The 24,433-nt window shown below is 45.5% G+C and overlaps 1 protein-coding gene and 1 long non-coding RNA gene across 4 annotated transcripts in view; one reads left to right on the plus strand and one right to left on the minus strand.

Moving 5' to 3' along the window:
- The window catches only part of LOC141989422 (uncharacterized), a 33,404-nt gene extending 16,231 nt beyond the window's left edge, over window positions 1-17,173 (plus strand). Inside the window, exons 2-4 of one of the 2 annotated variants that reach the window (XR_012639982.1) lie at window positions 13,538-13,673; window positions 15,978-16,064; window positions 16,913-17,173. This is a non-coding gene — a long non-coding RNA (uncharacterized LOC141989422). The remainder of the gene's footprint in view (window positions 1-13,537; window positions 13,674-15,977; window positions 16,065-16,912) is intronic. The other variant, XR_012639981.1, reaches the window with a different exon arrangement.
- Window positions 1-24,433, minus strand: part of EML5 (EMAP like 5) — a 305,038-nt gene that overhangs the window by 37,142 nt on the left and 243,463 nt on the right. The gene's annotated exons all lie outside the window — the stretch shown is intronic.

A 24,433-nucleotide genomic window follows, 5' to 3' on the forward strand; every position in this document is an offset into this window, starting at 1 on the left:
CGCAGAACATGACTGGCAGGAAACTTGTAATTTGAGTATTTTGCAGGCAGCAATCCTATCTAGGATATAGATCACAAAAGGTGCCCACCGTTTGGGGAATGGAACATACTAGTTTTTCTACCAGCTTGTTTTTCAAGTGAAAGCTAGAAAAAGATTAAGGAATGCAAATATGTATCTTCAGCTCTGTTGGGAAGGTTGGTGGCTGGAAAGCTATTACAGTTTTTACTCTCAGAAACTCATAATACAGTATTTTTTCTTCCCTAAAGGCATCAGCAGCATTAGAATCTCTTGCTACTGTGAGCTGATGGTGGGGACAGAGGAGGGAGAGGGACAGCTGTTGATCACACTGCCTTGGACCTAACACTGTGGCCATGATATGGAGCAGGAGCCTCCCAACTTCTGAGTGCAGGGATAAAGAAAGAGAGGCAGGCTGGGTCAGTATCCCCCCTCAATCACCTCTTAGACTTTGCACAAGGTGCCTTCAGTCCACGAGGTTTTTGTTGGCAGTTCCTTCCTTTTCTATAAATTTTCAAAACCTTTATCAAGTTCCCTAATTTCAGCTATTATTTCTATACTAATAGCTCCCAAATCTACCTATCTATCCCTAACCTCCAACCCTCTGACCATTCTTGCATCTCCAACTTTCCTCAAACATCTCCTCCTGCTCTTGTACTTAATATATTCAAACTAAACTTCCCAACTTTCCTAACCCCTTTCCATGTCCTCCCTTCTCTACTGGTGATGATACCTATACTTTACTTTCCCAGGCTTGGAAGATTGCTGTGAAGTTTGACTCTTCTCTCTCCTTCTCTCCCATATTTGGGTTTTTCTTTAATTCATGTTGATTCTTTCTCTGTAGTACTATTTTAAAAAATTATATTGCTGTTGTCTTACTGTTTTGTACATGGCAAGCTCTCTGATAATGAACACTTTCACCTGATATTTGTAAAGTACCTTATATATTTACAACACTAATACAATAATATAATCACTAAACATGATAACGCATATTACACAAGACTGCTGTATTTTTTATTTTACTATCCAATTAAACCACAAAAGTCCCTGGCAATTCATGCAATTTTTACCCATTTTACACATGCTAGCTCTGGGATATAATTCATCTTCACAAAATAACAGATATCCTTTAACGCATTTATGCTTTTTCAGGGATAAATCAATGTTTTACTGTGAGAAAAAACATCTTTTAATCACTTTTGTTCTACACTCTTTTCATAGATGTACAATTTCCATTTAGGCACAAAAGCAATCAATATCTTGCATGGAAAATAGATGTCTCTCCAGGTCCACATTAGACCCTTCAGAACTATGCCTTTGACCAAACCCCAAACACATGTCTCATCATTAGGATGTATAACGGATTATATTATTTGTTTATTGGAATATTATGAAAACATATAAATCAAACAAGATGTAAATATATTTAAAATATACAACATAAATAAAACCATTGGAAATATTACATTGTTATAGATACAAATTATATTGCCACTAAATTCCTGTCAGAGAAATAGTCATTTAGGGTAGGATTTTCAAAAGCATCTAAATTATATAGGAACACAGATCCCACCCTTAGTTGTTTAGTCAGCTGCTTCCAAACAGCCCAGCTCCAATTATATCTGCTGAAAAAAATCAGACAACCTGTACAACTCTTTTAATCTGAAAGATCGCATGTCAATGCCTTCTTTTTTATTTATTTATTTTTAAATAAAACAGCCTTAGTTTTCAGTTGTAAATAGTTAACTAACATTATTATTCTGGAAATAGCTACACTGACCTCTAAAATATTATCCATTTCAGATTTATTGGCTGTACATGTCTGAAAAACATTAGTTGATATTTAGTAACTTCTAGTCCTAAAAATCTCTGAAGTGAGATGGTAAACTGTTATCCAGCTTTACACCCAATTCTTTACTTTATGTGATAAGAGTCCCTGAAGAAGAGAGGTGATTAAAAATTAAATTGAAAACAAGTTTGATAGCACAATACTATATTATTTCAGGGGTAAGAACTGCATTCACTATATGAATGGAAAGAATTGACATCTTAAAACCAGTATGATAAATGATACTGAGAGTACTTAATCAAGATTTTACTACCTGCAGATTATTCACTGGAATTATAATTAAGGTACTGTATTTCCTTTGATATCTCCATAACCTTCTGGGCACTTGTACAGATATTTATTAGTAATTACGGATTACATATAAATAAGTTCATTCATTTCAATGTCACACCTTAAAGATGTATTATAAACTAAATATCATTAATCTACTTTCCTGTTTGCTTAGATAAAATGAATATGGCTGACTATTCTATCATCAGAATAAAAGTACCTTTCTCCTTTTAAAAAGGATAAGTATGAATGATGTCAGAGTTCTGTAAATTAGAAGACTACTTACCAGCAATTCTTGTTAGTTGTAGTAACCTTGTCTACCATCCTATGATGTTGGATTAAAGGACAGACGCATTATGGTGCCACCTACTGGAAGCAGGGATGCAAAGAGTTTTGAAACCCCATACCTGACCACACAGCTTTAGCCAGAAAATGCTCCCACCAGTTAAAAAAACTTCCACAGCCATAGAAAAGGACACAGTATACAAACCAGTGAGAGAGATGATAAACAAGCACCAGAGCAGAGAATGGAGGGATGCAGGGAGAGAGAACAGGAGACTCCGATAAACAGAATTACTGTTAAGTAATTTTCTGTTGTTATATGCCTGTCTTCTCCAATCTTACATCAGTGGACAGAATGACAGAAATGTAGCAAGTAGTAAACCCAGGAAGCGGGGCTACCATATTGTTCTGCTAGCAGGACCCTTTGTCCAAAAGAGACCATCTGAGAAGCAGAGAGGCCTAGCTAATAGCGACATAAAAAAAGGAATAGAGACAACCATGTTGCCACATCATACACTTGGGAAATGACTGCTCCAGCAATCACTGACCAAGACGTGAAGACTTCCCTTGCCAAATGTCATCTGACAAACTCAGGACAAGGCTGCCAGTCCGGGCATACTCTGTGAGAATGCAGGCTTGGACCTACCTAACAAAAGTGACTTCAGATGCAGCCTTGCCCTTGTTACAACCCTCAAAACAGAGTAGCAGTTGTTTTGGCTTTCTAAACTCATGAGAATAGAATTTTGTTTTTGAAATGTTCAACAAATGAAACTTCTTCTCATAGGGGCTGGGATGCAATACTGGATTTGGAGGGAGCAAGAAGAAGAATGGCTGATTTTTCTTCATAGGGAATTCCATCTTGGGAACAAAGGAAGGCTGAAAAAATCTTTCTGGTAAGAATGGGCAAATATGAGAGAGAGAGAGAGAGAGAGAGATCAACTTGTACATCTAGCTGAGATCACTGCAATAAGGAACACCATTTTAAAGAAAAGAATTCTGCCCTAAGGCCCAAATGAGGGTTGAATCAGAGCTTGCAAGATGAGGAGCAAGTTTTACTGAAGGATCACAGGATTAATCACTGGTTTGAGATCTTACTTGAGTACCAATAGAAAAAAATCCCAAAGATCCTGGAGCAAGAAAAGTAGGAAACAGGATAGCCCTCTGATGTCAAACCAGGCCAGGAAGACTTTTCAGACCTAAGAGTAAGAAAAAGAAGCACCTTTTCCACCCTCCAGACAGTGTCATGTCAGCAGAGAAACCTTCTTTTCAGAAGTGGCTCCCTTCAACTTAAATGCAGTCAGCCTAAGGTGGAAGTGGTTGCAGAGCACAGAGCCATGAAGGGACCAGGTCAACAATTACAACTCTTTCATCCTGCCTGGCTTTCCTCAGTACCTTGAGTAGCAGAGGAAGCAGCATCTCAATACAACTCTTCAACTCTATGCGAGGCATCACAAAAACGGTGAGGGACTGGGATAAGAGAACTGAATCAGAAATGACTGACAGACATCAAGATAAACCAGTCCAAGGTGAGGCACTCTTCACTCTGGAAAATGGCATCAAAAGTCCAGGGGAGCAAGGTTCCATTTTCCCAGAACAGTTTGTAATTAAGTCTGCCTAGAAGGCTGTTGTTATGGTCCTCCAGATATAGTGGTTTCAAGGACAGAAGAAGGGTTCTTAGAGGCATCACTTCCAAAACTAGGGGCTGTATTGCAAGCACTTCCCTAGCAGTTGGCAGAAGCCACTGCTGTTTGATTGTTACAGCAGACAAAGATGTGGGAAATCAGGACTAGAAGCTACCAAATTAGGAGAGTAAGGCAGGAGGCCCAGAGTTCTAGGAGCCTTCTACTCCACCCACAATACCCCCTAGACCAGGATCATGGGCTGATGGTTTGCCCAGATGCACCATCCCAACCCAAGAGACACATGTCAATGGTGATAAAGAGGTAGGGGATGGATGGAGGAAAGAAAGGATGGATGGAGAAAATCACCAATTCAAAGAAGGATGAATCAGCACAGGGAAGAAAGGGAGTGCCACATGGGCCAAGGCCAAAGATTCAGTTACATCTACAGAACTAAGTCCACACAGGCTACAAAGCAAGCCCAGTATCCCATGGATGCTCCTAACTGAGGAAGGGGAGATGCTCTGATTGGCAACAGCATGTTCAGTAAGGACTGAAGCCTTTAATAGGACATGAGAGCCTTCCACAGATAGCTATTTAGGACTACACCCAGATGAACAACTTACTGGAAAGGGGCTAGGTGGAATTTGTCCCAGGGAAGTTGGCATCCAGTACCAGCAAGATTTGGAAGCTGAAGAAAGTACAAATGGCAGGGTGCAAAACACAGGAAGTGACTGTTTCTGAGGGTGAAAGGTAGAAGACTCCAATGAGCTGAAAAGACATGAATATGCAGATATGGGCTCTGAACTGCCATCAAGCAGAGATGGTCACTTGGGAAGTAACTATAGAACTGACCTGGAAGTTTCCATCCAGAATCTCTGCTGTTATTTAACAGCCATAAAACAAGGAAGGACCGGAACCCTTCATAGTTTTTGTGCATAAGAAATAACCAGGAGCAGAATTCCTAGCCAAAATTCCTCTGCAGGGACAGATAGATCTATTACAAAAGAGATCCTGGAGTCGCATTACCTTTCAGTGCCTCAGCCTCCCTCTCTCTTGATGGAAACAAGACATCCCTAGTTCACAGTTGTGTTGTGTAGCCTAACTCATTAACATTACCAAGTTCTCTTAGAACCTCAGAAAGCACAAAATATTATTATATGGACTTCCCCATGGCTACAAAAGGATATGCCACAGATAAAAGCAGGCAGCTGTACAATGCTCTATACTTGTCCTACTTAATACTAAGGAGGAGAACTTAGGAACAACAAGATATATGACAAGTGGAACCTCATTACTGAGGCACAAGTTCAAATATTCTCCCAAGATATATATTCCACATTCTGACTGTGGAAAATACACATTGAAGGTCCCCAGCAGCCTAGAATGAAGGATCTGGGGGATTCTGAGCAAGAAGCTGGTTCAAATATGATCTCCCTTTCAAGAGAATTATATCTATTCCCTCTGTGCAGTAATAACCTTGTAGGATCAGAACTCAGAGTTATATTTCTCATGACAAGCTGCTAAGTAGTGTGAAGAGGGATCATGGTGCTTCTAAACTGGACTCAAGTTAGAAACAAGGAGGGCAGGGACAGGCAATCTTACAGGAAGAGGTACTGTCTGTACAGAAGGGAGCTAGTATGAGAGCATGGCTGTACAGTCTATTCTTTGTGAGGCTGGTGCAAAACACAATTAGCAGAGACTGAAAGGTAAGGGGTCCTGATGTGTGGTGCAATAAGGGAGACCACAGACACAGAAACTAAGAGGAATGATGTAACAGCCAGGCCATTCAGAGCACCTGTGAGAAAAAGTGTGCATCCAAAGAAAATCAGTGAGAGAAAAGAGATGAATCCCAGCCAGAGACTGAGAGAAAGACCAAGTTTCTACGGAACCTATGAATTGCATAGGCTCCCGGGGCAACAGCAGAAAAATGGAAGGAAAACCTGCGACTGGGAAACAAGGGAGAGGAGATAAACCCCTCCCCAAAGATGGAGACACAAAGTTCTGGTTTCTGCACTTACAGCCTGGTAAGGGGAGGCAGAGACTGCAGAGCTGAAGGATTGGGAGTGGGGGTGCTCAACAAACACTTTTTATAAGTAGCCAGGGTTTTGGTTTTACCTCTCAACAGAAAGACCCACATACCATAAATTGCGAAGTAGTCAGTTTCACTCATGCTGAAAGAGCATGATCTGGGGTTTGAATTCCTGAGTGCAGTGATATGAAACTCAGGGGCTGGATCCTGCAGTCACCAGCTCAATACTTACACCAGATACAGGGAATAACCTGGAGTTTACAGCCAGCACAGATTTTCACCAAGGCTTTAACTGAAGCAGAATATGAAAGATATGAATCTGCCAGAGTGTGGCTTACCAGGGCCAGGACAGGTGGAGAAGCCTCAGGACTAGATCCCCATGGACACTGGAGAGACTGAACCAGAGAACTGCTGAAGAGCTGGACATGCTGCTAAAGAGAACAGCTCAATGAGCAGGCAGGACGCTAGAGAAGCTGGTCTCCAGTGTGGAGAATGAGCAGGCCCCCTGGCATCAGACCCCTGAGAGGAGAGAATTGTGCTGTTTGCACAGGGAACAAAGGAGATGTCAGAACCATCTGGGGCTGAGGGAGTGCCAGATGGACAGGGAGAGGCTCCAAGGAAGGCTAAGGAGGCTGAAGTTGGAGCAGCAGAAATTCCTGCAGGAACAGCAGGTGAAAGAGGAAAATCCTGGGGATGGGAAGCACAAGGAGAGCAGTAGGGGGGTCCAACAAGGGAGGAGAGGTGGAAGAAATACCTGCCAAAGCAGGACTTACCAGAAGTGGGATTGGCTTGAAGACCCCAGGTATAGGAGTCCCTGGGCCTTGTGGAGGCAGAGAAGAGGATGATGAACTGCATAAGCTGTGGAGCAGAGCTGCAAGCTGAGGCAGAGTCCTGATACCAGTAAGGCAGGGAGGCAGCATGATAGGCGTATGGGTGCTTCAATCAAGGAAGCCTCTTAGAGATTGAGGAGGGAAAGTCTGTGCCCTCTGGCCACCCCTGTAAAACTGATATTTACAATGTCTGGTTGGATTGCCAACCCCAGTTGAGATCACCCTGCCCCCAGGGAGTGATCAGCCACAGAGCCTGGTGCCCTGCCTTCCACCCTCCCTTGGGTTTGAAGAAGAACATTCAAGTTTCTTTCCCTTCCTTGTCTCCTTTCTTCTTTTGTGTCCCTGAAAGACAGAGAAAGAGAGAATGAGAGGAAAAGGGCAGAAGAAAGGAGACAGCAGGAGTGCAGAGTTGAAGCCTCTATGTTTCCCAGTTCAGAAGACAAAGAAAATTAAAGGGAGAAAGTTCTGGCTCAAGCTTATGTAGTTATGTGTGGGGTTTCAGAACTTTTTGCCTCCTTCCAGTAGGTGGCATCATAAAATGTTGTCTGTCCCTTAATCCACTGTTGTAGAATGGGAGAAGAGAGAAATGTATCACAGTTTTCAATTATAAAACAATTTGAGAAGACCATCTAGTATTTAAGTACAATATATAACTCCTTAGCCAAACAACTGATTGGCCTATTTGAATTTGTATGCTACTATACTATAGCATACAGTATGCAAAATAAATGACTTTTGGTCTCAAGAATAGTGTTAAACTTGATTAGTTTGTGCTTAACTGTCTGTCTTTCAAGATATTCAAACAATATAATTGTAAACCAATCTAAAAAAACCTTTAAATGCACTATATTGTTTCACAGCAGTGGAAACTGAGTGCAAGATAAGAGTAAAGGTATATGTACATATTTTTCATTCAAATATGTTTCAGGGTAACAATCTCGGCATTCGGAAGCAGGCATATGCCAGGCATGGTACAGAACATGGGAGTACATTTTCAAAACACTGTCCTAAGGATGCAAATTAAAAAAAACCCACAGTTTTTCCAGGCTGATTTTTCATTTGGTGTGCAGCTGGGTCACTATTTGCACATGCAATATATAGCGGACATGCATTTGCATGAGGAATATGGCTGCATGCTCAAAAACTGTGCGTACAAAAAGTGGGAGAGGCACGGGAAGCTTTTAGAGGGTTAATTTTCTCTTTGAACACATGTAAGGGAGTTAATACAGGAATTAAGTCCCTGTATCAAAGGGGAACAGACCCGTTCACATAGGTAATTTGTTTTATGCATGAAAATTTAGTCAGTGTTACTACACATCTATATTTTAGTATTCTTTGTTAAAAGAGTATAGAAATGAAATAAATGTATTTATACTATACATAGTTTAAGAACAATTAATCTCCTTTCATCCCACTTGATGTGATTTCAACATTATTGATGCTGGTATGCACATATAGTTCTGCACAATGTTACAATTTGTCTCTCCCTAGGTTTCATTTTAAAGCTATTAACAGATCAAAGTATGGTCTTTTCTGATGTGCATTTCCTTCCATATCTCCCTTCTCTACCAGTGGAAGATGCCAACAAATCTTTTAGTTTTGAGTTTAGTGGTAAACGAGGCTGAAATGCCAGTGATGGTATCTTTGTTTCTGTGTTAAAATGTAGATATTTTAATCACATTTTTCAGAGAGTAAATGCAGCTGTATGGACAGATGAAGGAATTCACCCTTGTGCTGAATGATACCACTTCCTACATTGAAGGACTCCAGTGGTGCTGGCCCTCTGTACAGGTTGAACCACACCCAGGGAAAAATGAGCTCCAAATAGTTTATGAACTTAAAGAGATTGAAGACAATTTTTTTGTTTACATTTATTCTGGTTGGGATTTTCAAAACCACCTAAGCAATTTAAGTGTCTAATTTCCATTAAATTTAATAGCTCCCTGAGGTGTTTTTTAAAATCTTGCCTGCTGACAATAAGCAGTCAAACTGGGCACTCATACTAAGCCTTGTATGCACAGAGATAAGTGCCAATTTTGTGTGCACAACTGTAGAATTGTTAGTTATTTAGTATTTAACATTTTTATTTTAATACTGGTTAAACAGTGGATTCAATGCTTATAAAGGGTGCTAGACTGACATGGCAAATTCAGTCTCTATGACCATCTTTTCCTTGATCTCTCTACTGAGACTGCCAAAAAATGCTAAAGGAGTGGAAGTTATGGTGTTTTGTTTTTTTATAACATAGATAGCTGTCCACTAAGAACTGTAATGAACTCCATTCCTACCTCCTCTTATTTCACACTAATTTAGTATTTTTAAAATGTTCACAAATTTAATGAACATGTGGACAATTTTATTGGTAAATACATCCCTAAATATAATGTAGAATATATTGAATAGAACTATAGCTGATGCTATATATGTAATTTAAGAACTGATAAGCAGCATAATGGTATTTTGAAGGTTGCTAGGTAAAGCACAGCATCCTATTAGACTCCAAAATAACATATGGGTTTTTAATGGTAATGAGAGGTGATGGTAAAATATGGACTAGACATCTTAGCAAAATAAAAGCATTACCTGGAACCTCTTTTCAGCAGCAGATAAGAAAAAGAGAATAATTACTTATACAAGTTTGGCTCTCAGCAAAATATTTGAAGGGAAGAAAGAAAATCAACTTTTTAAAGTGCTTTTTTTAAAGAGCAGAAGAGAAATTGTGTCTATAATAAGGGGTTTATTCACCTCTCCATGGGTCATACACAACCACTGATTTTTGCACAAAACTACCATTGACTTAAATTAAAGTTCTGCACAACCAGTGGAGCGTGAATGTGATCCCATAAGAATAACTCCCAATATAAGCAAGAAGAGGAAATGTGTGTGTACGTGGGTGTAGAGAGAAGTGAGGACCTCTGATGTATGATAAGCATTTAACAGAGTTGATAAGTACAACATCTGAATCATTCAATCTAAAAAATGACTTGACACTGGTAATTTCTCTAAATAAGGAGACAGATAGGATAGATTCAAGTCACCAATAAAAACAGATGTAACACCTGTACAAAGTTACACAACAAAAGATATTAGATTATACTGGAATGCAATTGTCTCAGCTCACTAAACTGCAGGCATGTGGTATAGTCAATGAGAAACTGTACAGTAATGTTTCCTAGTTATCCTCAGCATGCTGATTGGTTACTAATGATAAAGCCTGTTAATTTGTCAGAGAATAGGAATATGCATTTTATATGGTTGTATGATTTTTCTCAATAATGAATACAGGAAACAGAACCCTACAACCAGAGTGCTTGGGTTTGCTCTGGTTACTGTTCAATAACTGCACTATGAATATGTACATTTTCCACTCTGGATAGCAACTATAATCTTTCTGCTCTGACTTGCTTTTGTTATAAGAATGTTCAAGCTGTTTGGCAAAGATGCTAGCCTCAGTTATCACTCCTTGCAGATGAAATAGAAGTAATTTAGAATTTGCTTAAATGAGAAGGAAGCGCAAAGCAAAGAGGGTTATTAACCTGCTAAAGGAAAATAAAGTTGAAAAAATGCATTCAACTCTTTTCCATTTTCCCTCTCCTCCCAAAGCCTCAGGTCAGCAAGGCTCTGGTTTTCAGAATATCTATTTTTGCATTGTTTCTTTACAATGTGAACATTTCAGCCCCTCTCCCAATTCAATTTCTAAAAGTTCTTGAGCAGAGTTTCTAATCAACAGACTCAATGCTTCATTGTTTGTTCTGTTAGAGGGGCAAGTCACAGCTAGATCTCTATCACTAGAGTGCCAAATACATCTGGATATATTCCAGGAGCAGGTATGACCCAGAATCATTGACAGGCACTCTTCTCCTGGACTGGAATCAGGCATTCCTTTATGATTTTCCTCTTATTCTGTTGATCCAGAAGTTAATTAAGAAAGTCAGATGGGATGAAAGCAAAATGCTGTGGATAATCCTGGCCCAATCCTGGAAGTTTTGGTTCTCAAATCCTCTGGAACTTGAAACCACAGTCTACTAGATTTCTTGTCTCAGGATTGGGGCAAGATTCTCCATCCAGATTAAAATTCTCCACAGGCTGACAGCTTGGCTTCTGGACTGATGGGAGCCCAAGTCAAGAGAGTATTTTTCTGAGGTCCAAAAGATCCTATTGTAAACCAAGAAGGCTTCAACTAGACACATCTACCCAGTGTAGTGGTATAATAGTTCCAAATCTGGACAGATCAACAGGGAGTAGATTTGATATGGTCCTCTGTCATTTTTCTCTTTGAATACTCAGTACTTCTTTATCTACCAGAGTCCACATGGCTGCCACCTCAGATTTCTACACTCGTGTGTGGGTTGGCAATCTGCTCATCATACAGTAACACATTTCTGAAAATGTTTTCCAAGTATTTTCTCTGGCACATGAATCAGATGTACCACGGTAACTCAATCTTGTTTTCATAAAGTGCTGTTTGAACCTTGTCAAACTGTTCTGTGTGCCATCTGTCTGTGAAAAGGGCATTGATTATAGCCACACCATGATCCCTTATTTAGGGAGATACAAGGTTGATGCTCCCTGCACTGTGTTCAATAAGAATAAGGTGCTCCTGTATCTTCACTCCAACTTCCTGTGTAAAGTGATCTTTGATTTCCATTTCAACTGGGACGGAAACCTGTGCATTTTCACCCTCCTCTGGTCTTATGCACATCCAGGGAGATAAGGATCCATATTTGAGATGTCCAGAAGGCCTTAAGTTATTATATATATAAGCCAAAATTATCTGCAAGTTCCCCTGACTTTTGAGGCATGTAATAAGACCAGGGTTCAACCCATCTTGGTTTCCAGGCTGTCCAGATGGATCAGATTAGGTATACAACACTGTTATGACATGACAGATATTCAGCCACATGGAGATATCAGAGGACACTCAACTAAGTCTAAGGCAGCTTCTATGACATGTCTTTGCACTGTATCCATCACTGAAATACTCAGGGCTGTTGCTGGAACTATTTTTTCATCATCATTCCTTCAACTTGGTTTTGAGATGTCAATCCCAATTTGAGAGAACAATCTTGTCATCATCTTTAACTAATACACCTCAAACCCACAGTGCTAGAATCAGCCTACCTTGCCCAGTGAAGTATCTGTTGCCTCAGTTTCCCCTTCTTGGGCTCATCAATAAATGCATATGAACTCATGCTCCAAGTAACACCCCCTTTTTGGAGTCTAATTTATTAACATCACATAACAGTTCAATGTCAAATCATATCTTCCAGACCTCTTCCCCAGGCTGTATGGTTCCTTCTCAAATCCAGCTCTTTTCCTGATGAAGCTTCTTCTCTTGCTCCCTGGCAAGTGTCTTCTGTCTCACTTATGCAGACGCCTTTCCTATATCTTTTCTTTGACCCTGAGTCTCTTCTCTGTCAGAACGTGCTTCTTCCACCTCTGGGCTGCCACCATATTACCCTTGGTAACTTGATTCTGCTGCAGGTCAGAGCCTTGAAACCAGGCATGGGAACATGCTTGTGCACCCAAAGCACTATGTTACACCCATCTCCTTTAAGGTCTCTATATCTTGATAATTTCCCAAGAGTAGGGATCCATATGAGCAATTCACAAAGAAAAAACAGTTACATACTATAACAACTCTCAGATGATTGCCCATGTGGAACCATACTTCCCATCTATCTTCTGGAGTTCTTTGGAGCCTCTAAAGAGATTCCTGAATTAGTAGAAGGAGTTGAATAGTGATTGGGGCCCCTCCACCTTTTATAACATCAAAACTCTGTGCAAGAGAGGGAGGGAGGAAGAAGTAGCATTAATGGAACTGATTTTTAGATAATTCCAAGCTCATGGGCGGGATCCATGCATCTCCTAACAGGGTACTCTCTCTATGGGAAAGCTCAGAGAACCACAGTTACGACAGTAAGTAATTTTTCTTTTCCTTCCCAAGGTATTTCCCTATTTTCACATCAAAAAATGGTTATCTACCTCTTGTAACTGTTGTTCTTCAAGATGTGTTGCTCATGTCCATTCCAAGTAGGTGTGTACATGCTGTATGCACAGTTGCTAGAAGGTTTTTCCCCTCCCGGTACCCATTGGGACGGATCAGGCGCCCCTTGGAGTTGCACCTTTATGGCACCCCATAAAAGGCCCTGCTGACCCGCCGCCTCTTCATAGAATCATAGAATATCAGGGTTGGAAGGGACCTCAGGAGGTCATCTAGTCCAACCTCCTGCTCAAAGTAGGACCAATCCCCAATTTTTGCCCCAGATCCCAAATGGCCCCCTCAAGGATTGAATTCACAACCCTGGGTTTAGCAGGCTAATGCTCAAACCACTGAGCTATCCCTCCCCCCTCTTCAGTTCCTTCTTGCCGGTTCACCCCAACAGAGGGGTAGGAGGGTAGGTCTTGGAATGGACATGAGCAACACATCTCGAAGAACAATTATCATGAGAGGTAGGTAAGAGGAGGTTACTCACCCAGTGGAGTAACTGACGTTCTTTGAGAGGAGTGTCCCTGTGAGTGCTCCACTTCAGGTCAAGGTGCGTCCCAGCGCCTTTGATCGGAGATTTCTATAGCAGTACCCCTACAGGCTGCGCATGTGCAGTGCCTGCCTCACAAGCTATCTGTGTTTGAATAGCAGGTGCATGGCCCGGGCTCCTCAGTTCCTTCTCTACGATGGAGTGCGTTCCAGAATCCGAAGTAGAGGGGAGGAGGGTCGGCAGTGGAGCACCCACAGGGACACTCATCTCGAAGAATGTCAGTTACTGCACAGGGTGAGTAACCTCCTCTTCTTTGAGAGAGATGTCCCTGGGGGTGCTCTACTTCAGGTGACTGAAAAGCAGTATCCCTTAGGATGGTTGGGACTTCGGATCAGAAAGAAGGCTGCTGACAAGACAGCTCTACCCATCTTGGTGTCAGATGCTGCAGTGTGCATGACAGTGTAATGACTGATGAAGGTGAGGTTCGATGCCCAAGTAGCTGCCCTGTATATGTCAGAAACCGGAACATTACGGAGAAGGGCAATGGAAGTGGAGACAGCTCTAGTAGAGTGTGTCCTAATTTATGTAGGGGGTTGTATTTGCTTCAGTTGGTAACAAAGACGTATGCAGTCTGCAATCCATTTGGAGAGTCTCTGGGTAGAGATAGCTTTTCCCTGTGATCCCTGAGAGGTAGAGACGAAAAGTTTGGGGGTTTTCCTAAACGGTTTTGTTCTATCCAGGTAAAAGGATAGTGCTCTGCGCACATAAAGAGTGTGCATTGCTGTTTCAAAAGCATTAGCATGAGGTTTTGTGGAAAATGCTGGTAGGTGTATTGGCTCATTGAGGTGACAGGAAGAGCATATCTTAGGCAGTAACTTTGGGTGTGTGCGGAGTGTGACCTTATCATGGAAGAACATGGCATACAGAGGTTCCGCTGTAAGTGCTCCCATTTCTCCTACTCATCTGGCAGATGTGATTGCTATCAGGAGACGGTCTTCATGGATAGGTGGAGAAGGGAGCAGGTAGCCATTGGCTCAAAGGGTTTATCCATCAGGGCCTTGAGGACTAAGTGGAGGGCCCAGGGCACAGCAGGAAGTTTTATGTCTGGATATAATGTTTGGATGCCCTTCAGGAACCTTTTGGTTACTGGATGGGCAAAGACCGTAGTGTTGTCGATCTTATGGTGAAATGTGGTGATTGCTGCGAGGTGGACCTATAGGCAACTCATGGAGAAACTTGATGTTTTAATGTCTAGCAGGTAATCCAGTATCAGTGGGATGGAAACTGGGGAGATCTGTTTGGCAGTACACCAAGATGTGACCCTCTTCCATTTATGTAGGTAAGTAGTGCGCGTTGTGCGTGTCCTGCTGTGTAGTAGGACTGTCCGCACTTGTTCAGAACATGTTAACTCCTCATTAGAGAACCATTGATTAACCAGGCCCTCAGGTGGAGTCGTTGTACGGCGGGGTGAAATAGCTGGTCCCTGCATTGAGATAGGAGGTTGCTGATGGGGGGAAGGGGAATCTGTGGCTTGACCAACATCCGCATGAGGAAGGGATACCATGGTTGTCTGGGCCACGATGGGGCTATTAGAATGATGTTGGATTTGTCTGTTCTTATCTTCTGTATTATTCTGTTCAGCAGAGGTATTGGTGGAAACGCATACATGAGAAAGTCAGTCCATGGGAGCATGAAGGCGTCTCCTTGAGAGTGTTTCCCCAGGCTGGCTCTGGAGCAGAAAGTTGTTTATTGCCATGACAAATAGATCCAGTTGGGGATAACTTCACATCTGGAAAATGGTGGATAGAATAGCGTCGTTGAGTTCCCACTCGTGCTGTATGGGGAAGGATCTACTGAGCTCGTCTGCGTTGGTGTTCTGAGAACCGGGCAGGTATGAGGCGGAGATATGGATATTGTGTTGAAGGCACCAGTTCCATAGTTTTACCGCCTCTGTGCAGAGGAGTGGGACCAGGCTCCCCGCTGTCTGTTCACATAAAACATGCATGCGATGTTGTCAGTCATGATCTGAATTCTGCAGTTTTGGATAATGGGAAGGAAATAGAGGCAGGCATTGCATATGGCTCTGAGCTCTAGTAGATTTATGTGAAGCTTGGTTTCCGTAGAGGACCAGAGGCCCTGAGTGGTGAGGTGGCCCACGTGTGCTCCCTATCTTGTGAGGGATGCATCTGTAGTGATGGTCAGTGAAGGGGGTTCTTGTCAGAAGGGAATCCCGGCACAGAGGTTGACAGGAGAGGTCCACCACAGGCATGAATCCTTGACTTTCGGAGGCATAGTTAGCAATTTGTTTAATCTATGAATATTTGGTTTGTATACCGTGGCTAGCCACGTCTGAAGGCATTGCATGTACAGGTGGGCATTTGGGACCACGAATGTGGAAGCGGCCATGTGTCCTAACAGCTGCAGGGAATCTCGGACTGTAACCCGCGGGCTGGCATGTATCTGTATAATGAGGGTGCCCATTGTGTGGAATCTGTCCTGGGGAAGAGAGGCAAGACCTGGGGTGGAATTGAGGTGTGACCCAAAGAAGTCTATTTTTTGGGTAGGTCGTAAGGTAGATTTGTTTCTGTTTATTTGCAGACCCAGGGTGTAGAAGCAGTGCACGGTTGCAGAAGTTGCTCGGATCGCCTCCAAATAAGTGGGGGACTTGAGGAGACAATCGTCCAGGTAAGGAAAAATTAGGACCCCTTTCTTTCTGAGATGTGCTATTACGACTGCTAGTACTTTTGAGAAGACACGTGGGGCGGTGGAAAGGCCAAAGGGCAGGACCCTACATTGATAGTGTTCCACTCCCATGGCGAATCTGAGTAAATGTCGATGGGCAGGGTGGATAGTGACATGGAAATATGCGTCTTGGAGGTCGAGGGTTGAAAACCAATCTCCCTGCTGCAGCATCGGAATTATCGTTGGCAAAGTAACCATCTGGAATTTCTGTTTCTTGACAAACTTGTTTAGACATCGAAGGTCGAGCATAGGGCACCATCCACTGTTTTTCTTTTCTGTCAAGAAGTAGTGCGAGTAAAACCCCTTCCCTCTGTGTTGAGCTAGTACCCGCTCTATCGCTCCTAGTTGTATGAAGTGTTGTACCTCTTAACGGAGCAAATGTTCATGAGAGGGGACCCTGAAGAGGGACGGGGTGGGAGGGTGTGTGGAGGGGTATGGAGAGGAAGGGGATGGCATAACCCAATCTGAGTTTCCAGGACCCATCTATCCATAGTGATGGCTTCCCAACTGGCAAGGAACGGGCGTAGATGGTGTCCAAAAAAATGGATGGTTGAAATCGGCGCTGAAAAGGGTGGGAGGTTTTCTATACCCTCGACCAAGGCTTCAAATTTGTTTGTTTGAGTTAGGAGGGTGGGTTGCCATCTTTTGTGGAGGTCGACATTGTTGGGTTCTGGGTCTATGGCGCTGTTGTTGCTGCGTATCATATTGTCTGAAATGTTGATTTTGCACAAAAGCATGGTAGCATGGCCGGTGGTATGGCTGATACTTGTACTGCCTCTTTTTTGTGGCAGGTGGCGGAATGCCTAAAGATCTCAGTGTGGCACGTGATTTTTTCATGGAATGGAGGACCTCATTGGTTGTAGAGGCGAAGAACTTGTCCCCATCGAAGGGGAGATCTTCGAAGTGCCCTGTATCTCCTTGGGAAAGGAGGAAGTAGTAAACCATGAGGCATGCCGTATGACAATGGCCGTGGCTGTAGATCTGGTGGCTGCATCCGCAGCATTGAGGGCGGTCTAAAGAGCTGTGTAGGAGATCAATTGGCCCTTGGACACCACCACTTTGAATTGTTGTCATTTGTCTTCCAACACATCATCAATAAATTGCATTACTTTAGCATAACTTGTGTGATCATATTTTGCAAAGAGCGCCGCATAATTCGCTACTCGAAATTACAAAGTGGAAAATGAATACACTTTGCGCTCAAAGGAGTCCAGTCTCTTGTTCTCCTTGTCAGATGGGGTAAATCGGAAAGGCTGGTGCTTATTTTTCTGGTTGGCCACCTTGACCACTAGCGAACTGGGTGATGGGTGAGTAAATAGAAACTCAGAACCCTTCGACGGGACAAAATACTTGCGGTCCAGTCTCTTGCTAGTGGCGGTTATCGTGGCCGGGGTCTGCCAGATATTTTTAGCTGATTCCATGATGGCCCCATTAATTGGTAAGACTATTTTGGATGAGGTGGTAGCTTGTAATATGTCAGTGAGTTCGTGGTGGGTTTCTGGTACCTCCTCCAGGGTAATCTTGAGCTCATTGGCTACTCTTTTAAATAATTCCTGAAAGTGAATGAACTCATCAGTAGTGGGAGGTGGTGGGGGCCTCCTGTGGTGGTATCACTGTAGGATGGGGAGCGATGTCGCGTGCAGACGGAGAGGCTACTTCAGGTCTTATCTGCTTATCAGTGTAAGAAAGCATTGGGGAGGGCCTGACAGATTTTCTATGGGTGGCACGGTGAACATCCGACTGTGTTGTGGTGTAGTTCCATGGACCCCAGTGTGGCCATTGCCCAGGAAAAGGTGTAGGTGGTCCCATCCAGGCATAGGTGGCCACTAGGATAGGAGGATCATGGTTTAGTGCATCTCCCACTTGTAGGTAATCGAACCTGGGAGGAATACTGTGAGGAAAATATGTGGTTATTGTCCTCTTTCGCCTCCTCCTCTCCACTTGAGAGGCTTGGAGCAGTAGGGGAGTAATGCAGATAGGGTGCTGAAGGTCCCGGTGATATATCGGTGCCGAGTAGTGGAGATTGAGGGGCACGTGACACTCTTAAGACCCCTGGAAGTAAAAACTGAGGCGATGCAGTGACTCCAGGTGCCGAATGATAAGGCAGGAGAGAGTGAGTGTTGACTGAAGTGGAGATGGTGCTGCTGCCATTGGTGCAGGCAGGGTCTGAAGAGGCATCTGCTGCACTGAAGGTTGCACTGGGGGTGCATATTGTGCCTCAGGAGTAGGTGCCCCAGATGTGGGCACTGTTGGGCAGGCAGGTGACAAGAGGCAGCTTGGTGCAGGGAACGTTGGCTGCAGTGGGTGAGAAAGTGGCGCTGCAAGATCAAATGGTGGTGCTGCGGTCTCTGCTTGTGCTCTCGGCACTGTGACAGTTCTCGGCACCGTGCTGTCAAAGACTGCCGAGGGAGAGAGCTGTAGGAGGCAGGCAGCTGAAAGCCCTAAGCCTCAGCACCAGGAAGCTGAGCAGCCGACTCACAGTCGGTGCCTGAGGAGTTAAAAGTGCTGAGCCATGGAGTGGCGGGCACTGGTGAGGGGGAAGTCATTTGAGACTTCTTTGCTGAGGAGCAGCCCTTGTAGGTAGGAAGGAGGGTGAGGAAGTTGAGGGGGAGGAAGTTAGCTGTTTCTTTGTTTTACCTTTCTCCCTTGAGGGTTTTAAAGAGCTTTGCTGGCCAGGGTCAGACACGGGTCTGAGGGAGTTTTCTAAGAGCAGCAGTTTCAGTCTTAGCTCCCTGTCCTTGCAGGTTCGCGCTTTGAGCTTATTACATTGGATGCATTTTTGGGGTACATGAGACTCCCCTGAACAGCATACACACTGTGAATGACCATCCGAGATGGGGATGGCCTCACTGCAGGAGGCACATCTCTTGAAGCCGGGGGAGCCGGGCATCTCTGTAGCCGACTTTTTTTTTTTTTTAAAATAACTCTAATAACTAAACTATTTTTCTTAAATAGTAACTCTATGACTAAACTATCTAAATTAAACTGAGAAACAGAACTATCTATGACTAAATCTGAGAGGGCTGCTGAACTCCGTCTCTAGCTGGGGACGGTAGAGAAGGAACTGAGGAGAGGAGCCTGGGCCATGCATGTGCTATTCAAACACTGACAGCTCGTGAGGCAGGCACTGCGCGTGCACAACCCGTAGGGGTACTGCTGTTGAAATCTCCAATCGAAGGCGCTGGGATGCACCTTGACCTGAAGTGGAGCACCACAGGGACATCTGTCAAAGAAGAACTGTTTTTTCTTCTTTGAGTGCTTGCTCATGTCAATTCCAAGAATGTGACTCCCAAGCTGTACCTTGGAGGTGGGGTCATAGTTCATGGATTAGCTGATTGAAGCACCGCTCTGCTGAATCGTCCCTGGCATGCTGGGTAATGGCAAAGTGAGAAGTAAAGGTGGGGACTGATGATCATCTCGTCACCCCGCATGTCTCCTGGATCAGGACCTGGGCCAGAAATGTCACTTAGGAGGCCTGTACTGTTGTAGAGTGTACCTCCAGTGCAGGGGCAGGTATCTTTGCTAAATCATAGCATGCCCAGATATGGGATGAGGTCCACAATGAGATTCTTGGGAAGACACCGGGGGGCCCTTCACTCTGACTGCTACTGTGACAAACAGCTGGTTTGATTTTTGAAATGGCTTCATCCATTTGATATAAAACCAGTGCCCCGCAAATGTCCACGGAGTCGAGTCTTTGCTTCCAACTGTTAGCATGTGGCTTAGGGTAGAAGACTGGGAGAAAAATGTCCTGATTGGCATGAAACAGAGACAATCTTTGGAAGAAAGGCTGGGTGAGGCCAAAGCTGCACCTTACCCTTATAAAAGATGGTATACGGGAGTTCGGATGTTAGGGCCTTGAGCTCAGACACCTTCCTAGCTGAGCTTATTGCCACCAGAAATGCCACCTTCCATGACAGAGTAATAAGCATGTTGCTAGGGACTCGAAGGAGGCTTCCATTAGCCTTGAAAGAACCAGATTAAGGTCCCAAGCAGGGATCGGTTGCTGAACTTGAGCGTATAACCTGTCAAGTCCTTTAAGAAAACCCGCAACCATCAGGTCAGCAAAGACTGATTGGTCTGTCACTCCTGGATGGAAAGCCAAAATGGCAGCCAGGTGAACTTTTATTGATGACACTGACAGGCCCTGCTGCTTTAAGTGTAGGAGATAGTCAAAGATGAAGGGTCTTGATGACTACATCAGGGAGGTATACTCTGGAGCACACATGAAAAAAAAATTAGTAGGTACTTAGCACCCACTGGCAGCCAGCTTACCCCCTTCCCCCCGCCCACCGGCAGCCCTGCCGATCAACTCCTCCCCCTCCCTCCCAGCCCCTCCTGCCCACCTCAATCAGCTGCTTCGTGGCATGCAGGAAACTCTAGGAGGAAGGGGGAGGAGTGGGACAGGGCACGGCATGCTCAGGGGAGGACGCGGAACTGGATGGGAAGAGGTGTGGACTTGGGAGAAGAGGTCTTTCATCAGCTCACAGCAGTAGCGAATGCAGGCTGTGACCCAGGATGAGATTCGCTGAGCAGACACTGGGCAACCTTTCATCCTGTCTGCCACTGCCACAAACAACTGTGTCCATTTGCGGAATGGCTTGGTTCTATCTATGTAGAATGCCAGCTTTCTCCTGACGTCCAAGGTGTGAAGTCTGCACTCCTCGTCTGACGCATGAGGCTTCGGACAGAAGACTGGTAAGCATATGTCCTGGTCAATATGAAACTGGGAGACGACCTTGAGAAGAAATGTTGGGTGCAGGTGCAGCTGGACCTTGTCCCTGAAGAAGACCATATAGGGCGGATCCAAGGTGAGTGCCCTAATCTCAGACACCCTGCAGGCCAAGGTTATAACGACCAGGAAGGAAACCTTCCAGGAGAGCAGCAGGAGGGAGCAGATAGCCAAAGGCTCAAAGGGGGATCCCATGAGCCTGGACAGCAGGAGGTTCAAATCCCAGGAAGGGACAGGATCCTGGATGTGTGGATAGAGGCGCTCCAGACTCTTTAAAAATCTCACCGTCATAAGATGGGCAAAGAGAGACCTGCCTGGAGCATGGAATACAACACCGAGATGGCTGCCAGGTGGACCTTGATGGAAGAGAGGGACAACCCTTGAAGCTTGAGATGCAGCAAGTAGTCCAAGACATCCTGCAGAGAGGCCTGCTTGGCCTGAAGGTGCCCCTCCAAAGCCCAGCATGCGAACCATTTTCACTTTGATAGGTAGGTTGCCCTGGTTGAGGGTTTTCTGCTGCCCAGCAAAACCTGCTGAACATGGGCCGAGCACACCTGTTCTTCCGTGCTCAGCCACGCAGGAGCCAAGCCGTCAGGTGCAGCGCCACCCGGTTCAGATGCAGCAGGTTGCTGTGGGTTCTGTGACAGCAGGTCCAGGTGAAGAGGCAGGGGAAGAGGGGCAGCTGCCAAAAGGTCCAACAGCATGCCGAACCAGTGCTGATGAGGCCATGCAGGGGCCATAGGGATAATTCTTGCTCCTTCCTGCTTGACTTTCACCAGGACCCTGTGGATTAATGGCACCGATGGAAAGGCATACACATGAGCGCCCCCAACAAAGGGATGAGGAAGGCGTCCGAAAGGGAACCTCTGTCCAGACCTTGGATGGAACAGAATTCGTGGAACTTCCTGTTCTGTCTAGACGCAAACAGAGCCACCTGGGGAGTTTCCCACCTTTGGAAGATTATGTCAACCACCTCCAGATGGAGAAACCATTCATGGTGAGACGAGAAGGTCCTGCTGAGGCAATCTGCCAGGATGTTTCTGGAGCCCAGTAGGTGGGCCGCGACCAGATGAATGGCATACCGCACACAAAAGTCCCAAAGGCTGAGCGTCTCCTGACAAAGGGTCGAGGATTTGGCACCTCCCTGCCTCTTTATGTAATACATCACGGCTGTATTACCCATAAGGACCTGCACCACGTTGCATCTCACATGCGGCAAGAACGCCTGGCAGGCCAGGCGGACTGCCCTGAGCTTCCTCACATTGATATGGAGGCCTGCATCTCTTGTGAAAGTCCAGCTGTTTGAAGCCAGGAGCTACATCACCACCGTGGACGCTACCACCCTGGCTTTCGAGTCTACTGCATCCCAGGCCATTGGGAGTGCACACTGGGCCGTTGTGGTACCCTCCTACACCAGAGTGTCAAACTCTTGAGCCACTGGCCAAGGAAGGGACTCTTTGAACTTATGGAGGGAGTCTCATAAGTTAAAGGTATAACGGCCCAAGAGGGCCTGATTTTTCGCCACCCGAAACTGTAAACTGGCGGTAGAATACATTTTTCTTCCAAATAAGTCCAGTCGTTTGGCCTCTTTGTTGTTTGGGGTTGAACCGCAGTGCCCCTGCTTCTCTTTTTCATTGGCTGCTGAGACCATCAGCGAGCCAGGGGAGGGTGGGTACAGAGATATTCAAAACTTTTGGCTGGGACAAAGTACTTCTTTTCATCCCGTTTTGAGGTGGGAGGAATGGAGAAGAATGTTTGCCAGATGGCCTTGGCAATTTTGAGAACCCCGTCATGCACCGGTAGTGCGACACGGGTTGGGATAGAAGCCAACAGGACACTGAATAAAGTGCCTGTCTGCTCAGCCATCTCCTCCACCTCGAGGCCCAAGTTCTCGGCCACCCACCAGAGCAAGGCCTGGTGGTCCTTAAAATCATCAGGCAGGCTGGCTGTGGAGGGTCCTGCAACCACCTTGCCCGGGGATAAAGATGATGATTGTGCCACCTGAGGGGGGCTCTGGTCCTCCTCTTCTGCCAGGGAGGGTGGCTTAGGGGAGGGCACAGCCTTTTGAGTCTTGGCTTCCGGGCATGTCTCCGGTACCAGGCTCAGTGCTCTGAAGCAGCAGCTGACGAAGGGGGCATAGCCATAACTGGAACTCCCCACGCATGCCAACAAGGCTAATGCATGGGCAACTCACCCGGCTGCCACTGTCCTGGCACCACCGATGCTGGCTCGGTAGCCCATTCTTGCTGCTGGGGTCTAGGTGATGGGCTGAAGCAACCCTCGGTTCCAGAGGAACCCCCTTCCGGAGACCACGGATCGGCTGTAGATGCCTGAGTCTGCCTTGAGACTACCGATAACCTTGACCGGTGCCCTGCACGGAGGGACTGGTACCTACTGCGTGGAGACCAGGGTCAGTGCCGGGGGACCAGAGGCAGGAAGCGTCAGTGATCTGGATCAGCAACAAGACGATGATCTGCCGGACGGTGGTCAGTGCTGGTAGTAGGGGGACTGGCGCCTTCCACTCAGCGAACCGCATCAGGACGATGGTGATCGTGACCGTGATGCTGGCAACTGATGGCGAGTATCTGCTGACCTGGATGGAGGCTCCAGCGTCCATCAGCACGGAGGTGGAGAGCATGTCATCACCTCAGGGGATCTGTGGTGCTCCACTGCTCCCTGGGAAGCCTTTTCAGCTGGCTTGCCTTCTTGGGGAGCTTTTGCTGAAGCTTGTGGCACCTGCTGTGCTAGCAGCACGGGCAGAGGCCTGTGCTCCTTCGACGCCTGGGGCGCATGTGTTTGCGTCGGTGCCGGCAAGGAAGACAGTCCAGTACTGCTCGCAGCAGTTGGAGGAGGGCCTTTTACTGGGCTAACGGCCCCAACTGGTGAAGGCCGACTATGGGGATCCGGGATAAGCGGACGGCCCAAGGCAGTTCTTTTGCCCACTGCCACCTGGTTTTTCCTCACCGGCACTGGGGAGCCGTGTTTTTGCACCTTTTTTTTTTGGTACCAGTTTTAGGGAGTGGTGCTGGGTGGAGCCTGATGCTGGGGTGCACTCTTCACCAATACCAAGGTACTCAGCAAGTCGTGCCGAGATGGCTCGGCTGCCAGACAGAGGGCGGACTCCATAAGGAGAGCCCGGAGTTGAATATCCCACTCTTTCTGCGTGCAGGGCCAAAAGTTCTTACAGATACGGCACTTGTCTTTGATGTGTGCCTCCCACAAGCACTTGAGACAACTGCTGTGAGGGTTACTAACAGCCATAGGCCTGTTACAGTCTGTGCAGGGCTTGAAACCCAGAGATCGGGCCATGTCCTACAGGGGGTAAAGTCCCTGCTGGGACCTTTACTACTAACAACTAAGCTATTAATAGGTACTTAACACTAACTACTAAGATTAACTATATACAAGGCCTTAAGGCACAAAGTCCAAGATGACAAAACTGCTAGCCCTTGCCAAGCAAGGAAAGGTGCTCTGAATGAACACCATATGGGCGGAAAGAAGGAACTGAAATGGAGTAGGAACAGCAGTGCCTGATATCCAAGCGCATGAGCGTGGCACTCAAGGGGGCGCCACGACAAGC

The sequence above is a fragment of the Natator depressus genome, chromosome 6 (genome assembly GCF_965152275.1).
Source record: "Natator depressus isolate rNatDep1 chromosome 6, rNatDep2.hap1, whole genome shotgun sequence".
Lineage (NCBI taxonomy): Eukaryota > Metazoa > Chordata > Testudines > Cheloniidae > Natator > Natator depressus.